Raw genomic sequence first — 7,276 nt, 5'->3', positions numbered from 1 at the left:
TTTTATTTTTTATTAGAGGGTATTTCTATTTTGACATTTAAGAAACCATATATTCTATCTAATTTAACAAGATTGACTAAAGGCGGATTTTTTGCCAAAAATAAAATAAAATAGTAGTTCAAAGAGATTGAATGTGACAAATGGTAGTTCATGAATAGTAATTTGATGAGAAAAGAAAATGCAATTAACCCTATATATATTTTCTCTTTTCCAAAAAGGGATGAAGAAGTGTAAAGAGCTTTTTAAAAGCTTACTCTAAAATGTTGAATCAAATATAAAGAAAGAGATATAAAATGTTAGAATTCTGGCCACGCACACTGTGCCTCATCGCGTATTTTGAGATGAATATTTCACACACAAAAAAGTTGTCAAGTTTCGTATCCTATGGATCTGGCATGCATATTGAAGTATGTGCAAAAGATGGATCTAAAATACGTGAATTACTAGGTGAGGTTGCCCTCATCATACCCTTTCCAATGTTGTATTCAAATGCCCCAACAATGAGCCACACCGTACCACAATTTCTTCCAAAATCATTCACATGTTTGACCTATGGAAACATCCTTAATCATCCTCCTAATTACAACTACCTCTCTACCTTCGTTTCTCCTTTTACTTCGCTCTTAGTTTTTCTGAGATAAAATACAGTCCAGTCATCTGCATACACTTATTCAACATTTTTTTAGGTGTCGTTTGGAATCGTATATATTTTTTCATCTTCATCTCAAATTTGAGTATCATCGTTGTTCTTACATTTTCTTACAACGTCTCTACCATCCAGAAAGCAACTGTTCTCATGGAGAAGTTTTATCCGTTTAATTAAGCAAGTTGGGTTTTAACTTATATAGTCTTATACTTATATTTCGACACGATCTAAACCATAAATCTGGCATGAACCCAAAATGAATTAACAAGTTAAAGTTGATAGATTTTACCGTATAGTTGATATATACGCCGACACTATATCCTGTCCTTTTAGTTTGGTTTGTGAAGCATGCAGGTGGGGGGTTTGAATTTGGATTGTGAACCCTGTAAAGGACGGTCCTACATTTTGAAAATGGAGCCCATTTTGGAGGGTAGCTCATGGGGGTGAAGCTGCATGTGAAGGCGTGGGTGGGGCAAAGGGTATACTATTAAACTTGCACACTCATTTCCTCGACAAATATTCTGTTGCATGCGGTAGCTATGAGATTTTGGGGTATTATTAACTCATGCAGCACCTATTCCCTGCCACAAAGGAAAACCTACACATTCTGCACAGGGTTTTGTTTACACATGTGAGGCTTTTCGATGCATGATTCGTTATTACGAAGATTGGTTAATTATCTAGTGGAAATATGCAAATTAATTGCAAGTATTTGAAACTGTCACATTTTTTTTTAAAAAATAATAATAAATTAAAAAAAAAAAAAAAATCAAACAACCTTTTCTAAAGATGACCCCATATGATACATTGTGTGACATCATTACTAGGATGTAGTCACGAGAAGTGTTAAGAGAATTATGGTGATGGGGGTGATGAGGACGAGGAGGTGAGAATGGACGGTGTGGATTGAGTTTGAGACGAGGGAGAGAGTGTATGGCTGGACTAATGAAGTGATCTAGAAGGCAATATGGTTACAGTTGCTGTTGTTTTCTCTTTCTTTTTCCTGAGCAAATCAACAAGAAGAACAAAAGGACAAAAACAACAACCAAAAAAAAAAAAAAGGAAAGGAAAACAGAAACCAAACAATTAAGGGGAAAAACATCACTCTAACCACCACAAGAAGAAAGAGTCGCAATGAAAATGCTTTCACTTGAATCGGTAAAAGTGGTCCATCTGACTAGATTGTGCGCAAGCCAATCTTCCTCTCTTTAAAGTGTGTGTTTGTTAAACCCTTTTTTTCCTTAGACATTGTAGTTAAAGTGGATTGATGAGAAAAATAATAAGAATGTTTGGTGTAAAAAAGTGAAAAAAGATATGGAGAAGTGAAAAATTTTGTTTTATAGTGATTTTTTTATTTATTTAAATAGTAATAAAAAGTAAATGATGTGATATAAAAAGTGAAAAAAAATGAGATTAATGTTTTGATGTTGATTTTTTTGGAAAAAGTGAATAGTGTTGAGGGGAGGAGAAGGGGTTTAACAAATGGTGCTGATCTTCTTTGTATTGCACTCTCTCTTACTCTCGACCACTATTGATTGAGTATTTTGATAACATCAGTGGCGGAGCTGCATGGAGGCCTTTATATAGGAATTGTCCCTATACACATTTTGTTTTTGCTTTTGTATTTCAATGAGAGATGCTCACATAAATTGCAGTTTTAGACACTTTTTGTATTTCTATCTTTTTGTATTAGCTAGATAGAGCCGACATGTTACGTTGCTAATATATCAATTTTGCATTTATTTATGAACTTTTATAAATATATTTTTTGTGATACACATATTATCAGATAAATTACTTTATTTCTGTTTTAAATTGTGTTTTTCATATTTTTAGTTTGGCCATCACAATAATGATTTTCTAGCTTCGCCACTGGGTGACATACCTGATAATTCTCTTGAAGGAAAAGGAGAAGTGTGAGATGGTGGGCATGAAATTTGGTTATTAGGCTGGAAGGGTTAAAGGGAACTGCTTGAAACTCTCATTCATAATTTTAAAAATTCTAGAGAAACTTTTGACACTTTGCAAAAGTACTTCAGATCGATGAGCTGTGGGTATATATATATATATATATATATATATATATATATATATATATATATATATATATAGTTATCTTTGTAATGATGCATCCCACCTTTTCTTTCGAGGCAGCCACTTCCCAGTTCTGCCTCTTATTAAGAGGATGCATGTTTGGAACTATCTTAATTATATGTGTCTAGACATTGGAGGTCACTGAATTTTCTGGGTTAATGGTCATAGCATTTAAATAAAATCTAATTCAACGAGAGTCCTACAATATTGCTTGTTTTGTTGCGTGTTGATGGCATATTTGTCACACATTCTGTACATGAAATAAAGCAGGAAAGTTTTTGGGGTACTAGAGCTTTTATTATGCACAACTCCCTTACAAATTCACATGGGAATCTACATTTTATAAAAAATGAGTGTTACATAAACTGTCACGTGGTGTCCAATTGTGTTTTCGCATATAATAGATTTCCAGCAGACTTATAAACCTACAAAGAATGAGTTCAACATGTAATTTTGTAAATCCATATTTCTATTTTTGATAAAAATAAAAAATAAAATAAAATAAAACATAATGAAAACATCTGCTGATCAATATGATTTTAATTCTCATCTACAATCTATGAGACCAAAAAGATATTCAGGTAGTACAATTTCTTGATGATTGAAGAATTTTTTAATTTCAACTTCACTAATAAATTTCTGGTCTGACAAAGAAAATAGTGACAGTTTCTTTTTTTTTTTTTTTTTTTTTCCCATGTTTTGGAATAAACTTGTCTATCTGATATAAGTTCATGATATATATGTTAATTGTCTTTCTTTATAATTAGATGTGTAGAGATCAGTAGAGAAACAAACAAGAGCACCAGGAAGATGATCATATCATGCATGGTGGAAATACAGAGGTTATAATATTTGAAAATGTAAATAAAAAATCAGAAAAAAAAAAACCCTTCAAGCACTGTAACCAATGCTTGAAAATTACAATTCGAGATAATTAAAGACCCCATGTACACACACATGTTCTGAGTCCCTTGGACTTTTTTGAACCACTTACAGGAGAAGCATTATTAATAGTACATGAATTTTTTCAAATATTCCTACAACAATTTCTATTGTTTTTTGGCCTTCCCCCCATTGCAATTGTATGCTCAAAGGTTGCCAAAGATATTAGAGGCTCCTGGCCTAGCCTCTTCAAGTTTTTGTATGATTTGTATAGCTTGCATGTAAATAATTACAAAAAGAGCAATTAAGAAAGATAGTCTCAGATTTTGCCAGAAGGTTATAGGGATCAGGCTATGCTTTGAAGACAGTACAAGCACGCACAAATGCATATATGTACTTGTTTCTTCACTGATCTCTCTCTTTCAACCATTGATTGAACCAAGCCCTTCTCGGTGAAAGGAACAAGTAACCGTAATGGCAGTGACCATAAATAAAGCTTTTCCCTGGACTCTCCTAAAATGGGTATGTGACAAGCCCTGCCCTAATTAATCCCTACCTAATGTCCTTAATGAATGATAGATGACAAATGAAAGCACAATAGTGAGTCAATAGTGACGTTTTTATCATTTGGTACGAGGGGAAAAATGACAGCCATATGCAATCCTGTCAAGCAAGAGGGTCCATAGGTTTCACATGCTAGAGTAAGAAAATTTCATCAACATATATATTGTGTATTAATTATGCTTTCTTAATAAAGAAAATTAACTTAGACCTACCTTTCTCTTCAACAAACTACTTAGAGCTGTGCTTCAGCCAAAATGATCCACTTTGTTTCTGATTAGCTAGGCTCAAAATCAAAGCACTTCAAATGGGTGTTGATTTATGCCTCCAATTTCAATTTAGGAACTTGTCTCAAAACCATCATTTTAGCGGCAGAAAGAACAGAAGTAAAAATTTTAAACTAGTGTTAAGCATTCAAAGGAGTGAAAGGTTTATTCATTAAAACCACTATCATCATCTTCTTATACTTAAATCTTTTACTCCATCAGGCTTGAAGGAAATACAAGAGGCACAGTACAGTTATGTCATCATCTAAATTACCTAAAGCCAAACAAAAGAATAACATCCATAAGGAATAAACTAGATAGATTCTGAACTGAGAATAAACCTCAGCTTATACAAATTTATGTACTATATCCCATTGCTAAGTCATCTGTATCAGATATATATATTCGCTTCATCCCAAGCTGTCTCTCCCTCGATCTCTCCCTCGCTATATTTTTTCCACCTGCGCTTTGATAACTTAAGTTGGAGGAGCAAAAAAAGAAAGAAAGAAAGAAAGAAAAAAAAAATAGATATATCATTTTGAGGGCGATCTCGATTTAATGATATCTGGCCATCTCAATTATTTTGCACAGAATTCAAGTATACCCACCAATTCTCTCTCTCTCTCTCTCTCCCTCTGATCCGTGGATTATTGATGGTTCAGTGAACAGGATTTAACCCACTTTGTAACATATCCTTAATTAATCGAATTAACCTGAGAGAAGAAAGTTCAAGTCCGAAAATCTCAGAATTTCAAAATCTCTCTCTGACAAGAAAACCCACTTCATAAAAACCCTAGCTTGACTAATAAGCTATGATTTGATCCCAAATCAACAAGATCAGAGAAGAAGATATATAGGGACCTTATACCTAGTTTAAAGAAGAGGTTCATATATAAACCTAAATGCGCAAATACCATTGTTTCAAAATTTAATGCAAAAAAAAAAAAAAGGCAGCATCATGTCCATTAGAGGAGAAAACCTAAACAAACAGATAATGGGATAAAAAATTGCAGGCCATGCCAGTATATACCTGAAATGAGAGACATGTCCAGCATATATATGAAAAAAACCTAAGGAAACAGATCATAGTGAGATAAGTGAAGCATACACCCGAAATAAGAGATGCTTAATTAGCCAATTATTTAACAAAAGTGCTAGTGCGGCATCAAGGCTCAATCACCAAAGCAGCAGCAGGGGTGGTGGGGGATCTAGAAACCATCTAAGATGCACGGAGACGCGCAATTCTGTCACCTAAACCCTAACAATCCCAAGTAGGGATTTCTGTCGCTGAAAACCCTAACAACCATATATAAGCACTTAATATATTTTTTTGAAAATCTCTCAAAATAAAATAAATGGAGCTAGCACAGCAATCCACACACGAACAAGTACAAATACACATAAATTGGGAAAACCGGAGAAACCCAGATGCGTTTAAATCATGGATAAGAGGATTACATACCTTTTATAGGGATTGATCAAGGAAACCCTAATGGGCATGTGATTAAACAAAGAAATGGGAAATAGGGTTTGTGAGGGATTAATTAGGGTTTGCCGTGCGGCCAACAACAGGTGAAACTACCGCATGATCTGATCTTTCCTCATCAAAAGAGGGAGGTTAAGATCATGCTGGCAGCTTCAACTGATAGTGGCGCACGTAATAAGAGACCCATCTTATCTTGCCTCTGGTTCTGCTAGGGTTTGATGGAGAAAAGAGGATAAAATGTTGGTATAAATAGAGGGGGATTGGGGGGGAAATGAAGGGAAATTATGGTTTTATTTGGGGACTGAAAAGAAAAGAAAAGAAAAAAACTAATAGATAAAAACAAAATGAACGATGTAATTAGTGGTCCCCAAGTGATGCAAATTGAATATTGTCACGCCAAAGATTAAAACCATGCAGTTTGCAGACATGTTTGGTGAGTGTTTCCATATATATACATATTGTAACAACAGCATTAATAGCTTTTGGGTTGGGGCTTGAGGCGGTGGGGGACCCGTTACAGTCATCTCTTTTTCTCTCTCTTTCCCATTCATGAGAACGAAGGCATCAAACCCTCTCAGCAAAGGGTGTATTGTATATATAGCTAGGGTGGGTGGGGGGACCATTCTGCATGGTTTCATTCATAGGTGTTGCATTAAGGCTAGCTCTCACACATAAAGAAGAAAGGAGAAAGCATCTCATTATCCTCAACACACAAGAAAATTATGTATTGATCATGTGATGATATGCATTTAATCCATATTCCATATAAGCATCTTTTCCTTGTTCATTGATATAGCCATTTCAATGCAAATTTTTTTTCTTTTTTTTTTGAATAGTTGGCACTCCTTCCTGCATTGGTTAATATATGCCAGCTGCACATGCTAGCTAGTTTTATTGGAAACATTTGATACCGACAATATATTAGGAAAGTGACTTCTTGTATGTTACAAAAAAGTTGCTTGTATTTTAGAAATCTCTATAGGTTTGCTTTTTGTTTCGTGTACAGTAGATGCACGCCATGATTGAGCCAAAATATGGCGCAAAATCACTCTCAAGAATCAAGCTTTTGGAGTAGAAATTAATAACTAACATGTTTAGTATTCTAAAACTCTCATCAGATTTGCCTAACCTTTTTCAGATTTCACTAATTCTCGAAAGCAACATGGAATAATTCTCTCTCTCTCTCTCTCTCTCTCTCTCTCTCTTATTTGAAAAATTTTCACCATTGGAACATATATATTCCTGTGTGCGGTTGATGCTGATAGCATCATAAGACGCTTCATTGTGTGTGAACTGCAGTGGGGGCAGCAAGGATATATATATATACGACACTCAGAAAGC

At 34.5% G+C, this 7,276-nt stretch overlaps 1 long non-coding RNA gene across 1 annotated transcript; it reads right to left on the bottom strand.

Annotated features, from left to right (window-relative positions):
* Positions 1-4,602: 4,602 nt before the first annotated feature.
* Positions 4,603-6,180, bottom strand: LOC132179309 (uncharacterized). The gene is made up of 2 exons (XR_009439906.1): positions 5,912-6,180; positions 4,603-4,910 (listed from the first exon to the last, which is right to left on the bottom strand). It is a non-coding gene; the product is annotated as an uncharacterized LOC132179309 (long non-coding RNA).
* Positions 6,181-7,276: the final 1,096 nt, after the last annotated feature.

The sequence above is a fragment of the Corylus avellana genome, chromosome ca4 (genome assembly GCF_901000735.1).
Source record: "Corylus avellana chromosome ca4, CavTom2PMs-1.0".
Classification (NCBI taxonomy): domain Eukaryota; kingdom Viridiplantae; phylum Streptophyta; class Magnoliopsida; order Fagales; family Betulaceae; genus Corylus; species Corylus avellana.
Note: the sequence above shows the minus strand (reverse complement) of the source record. Positions and strands in the feature narration are given on the sequence as shown.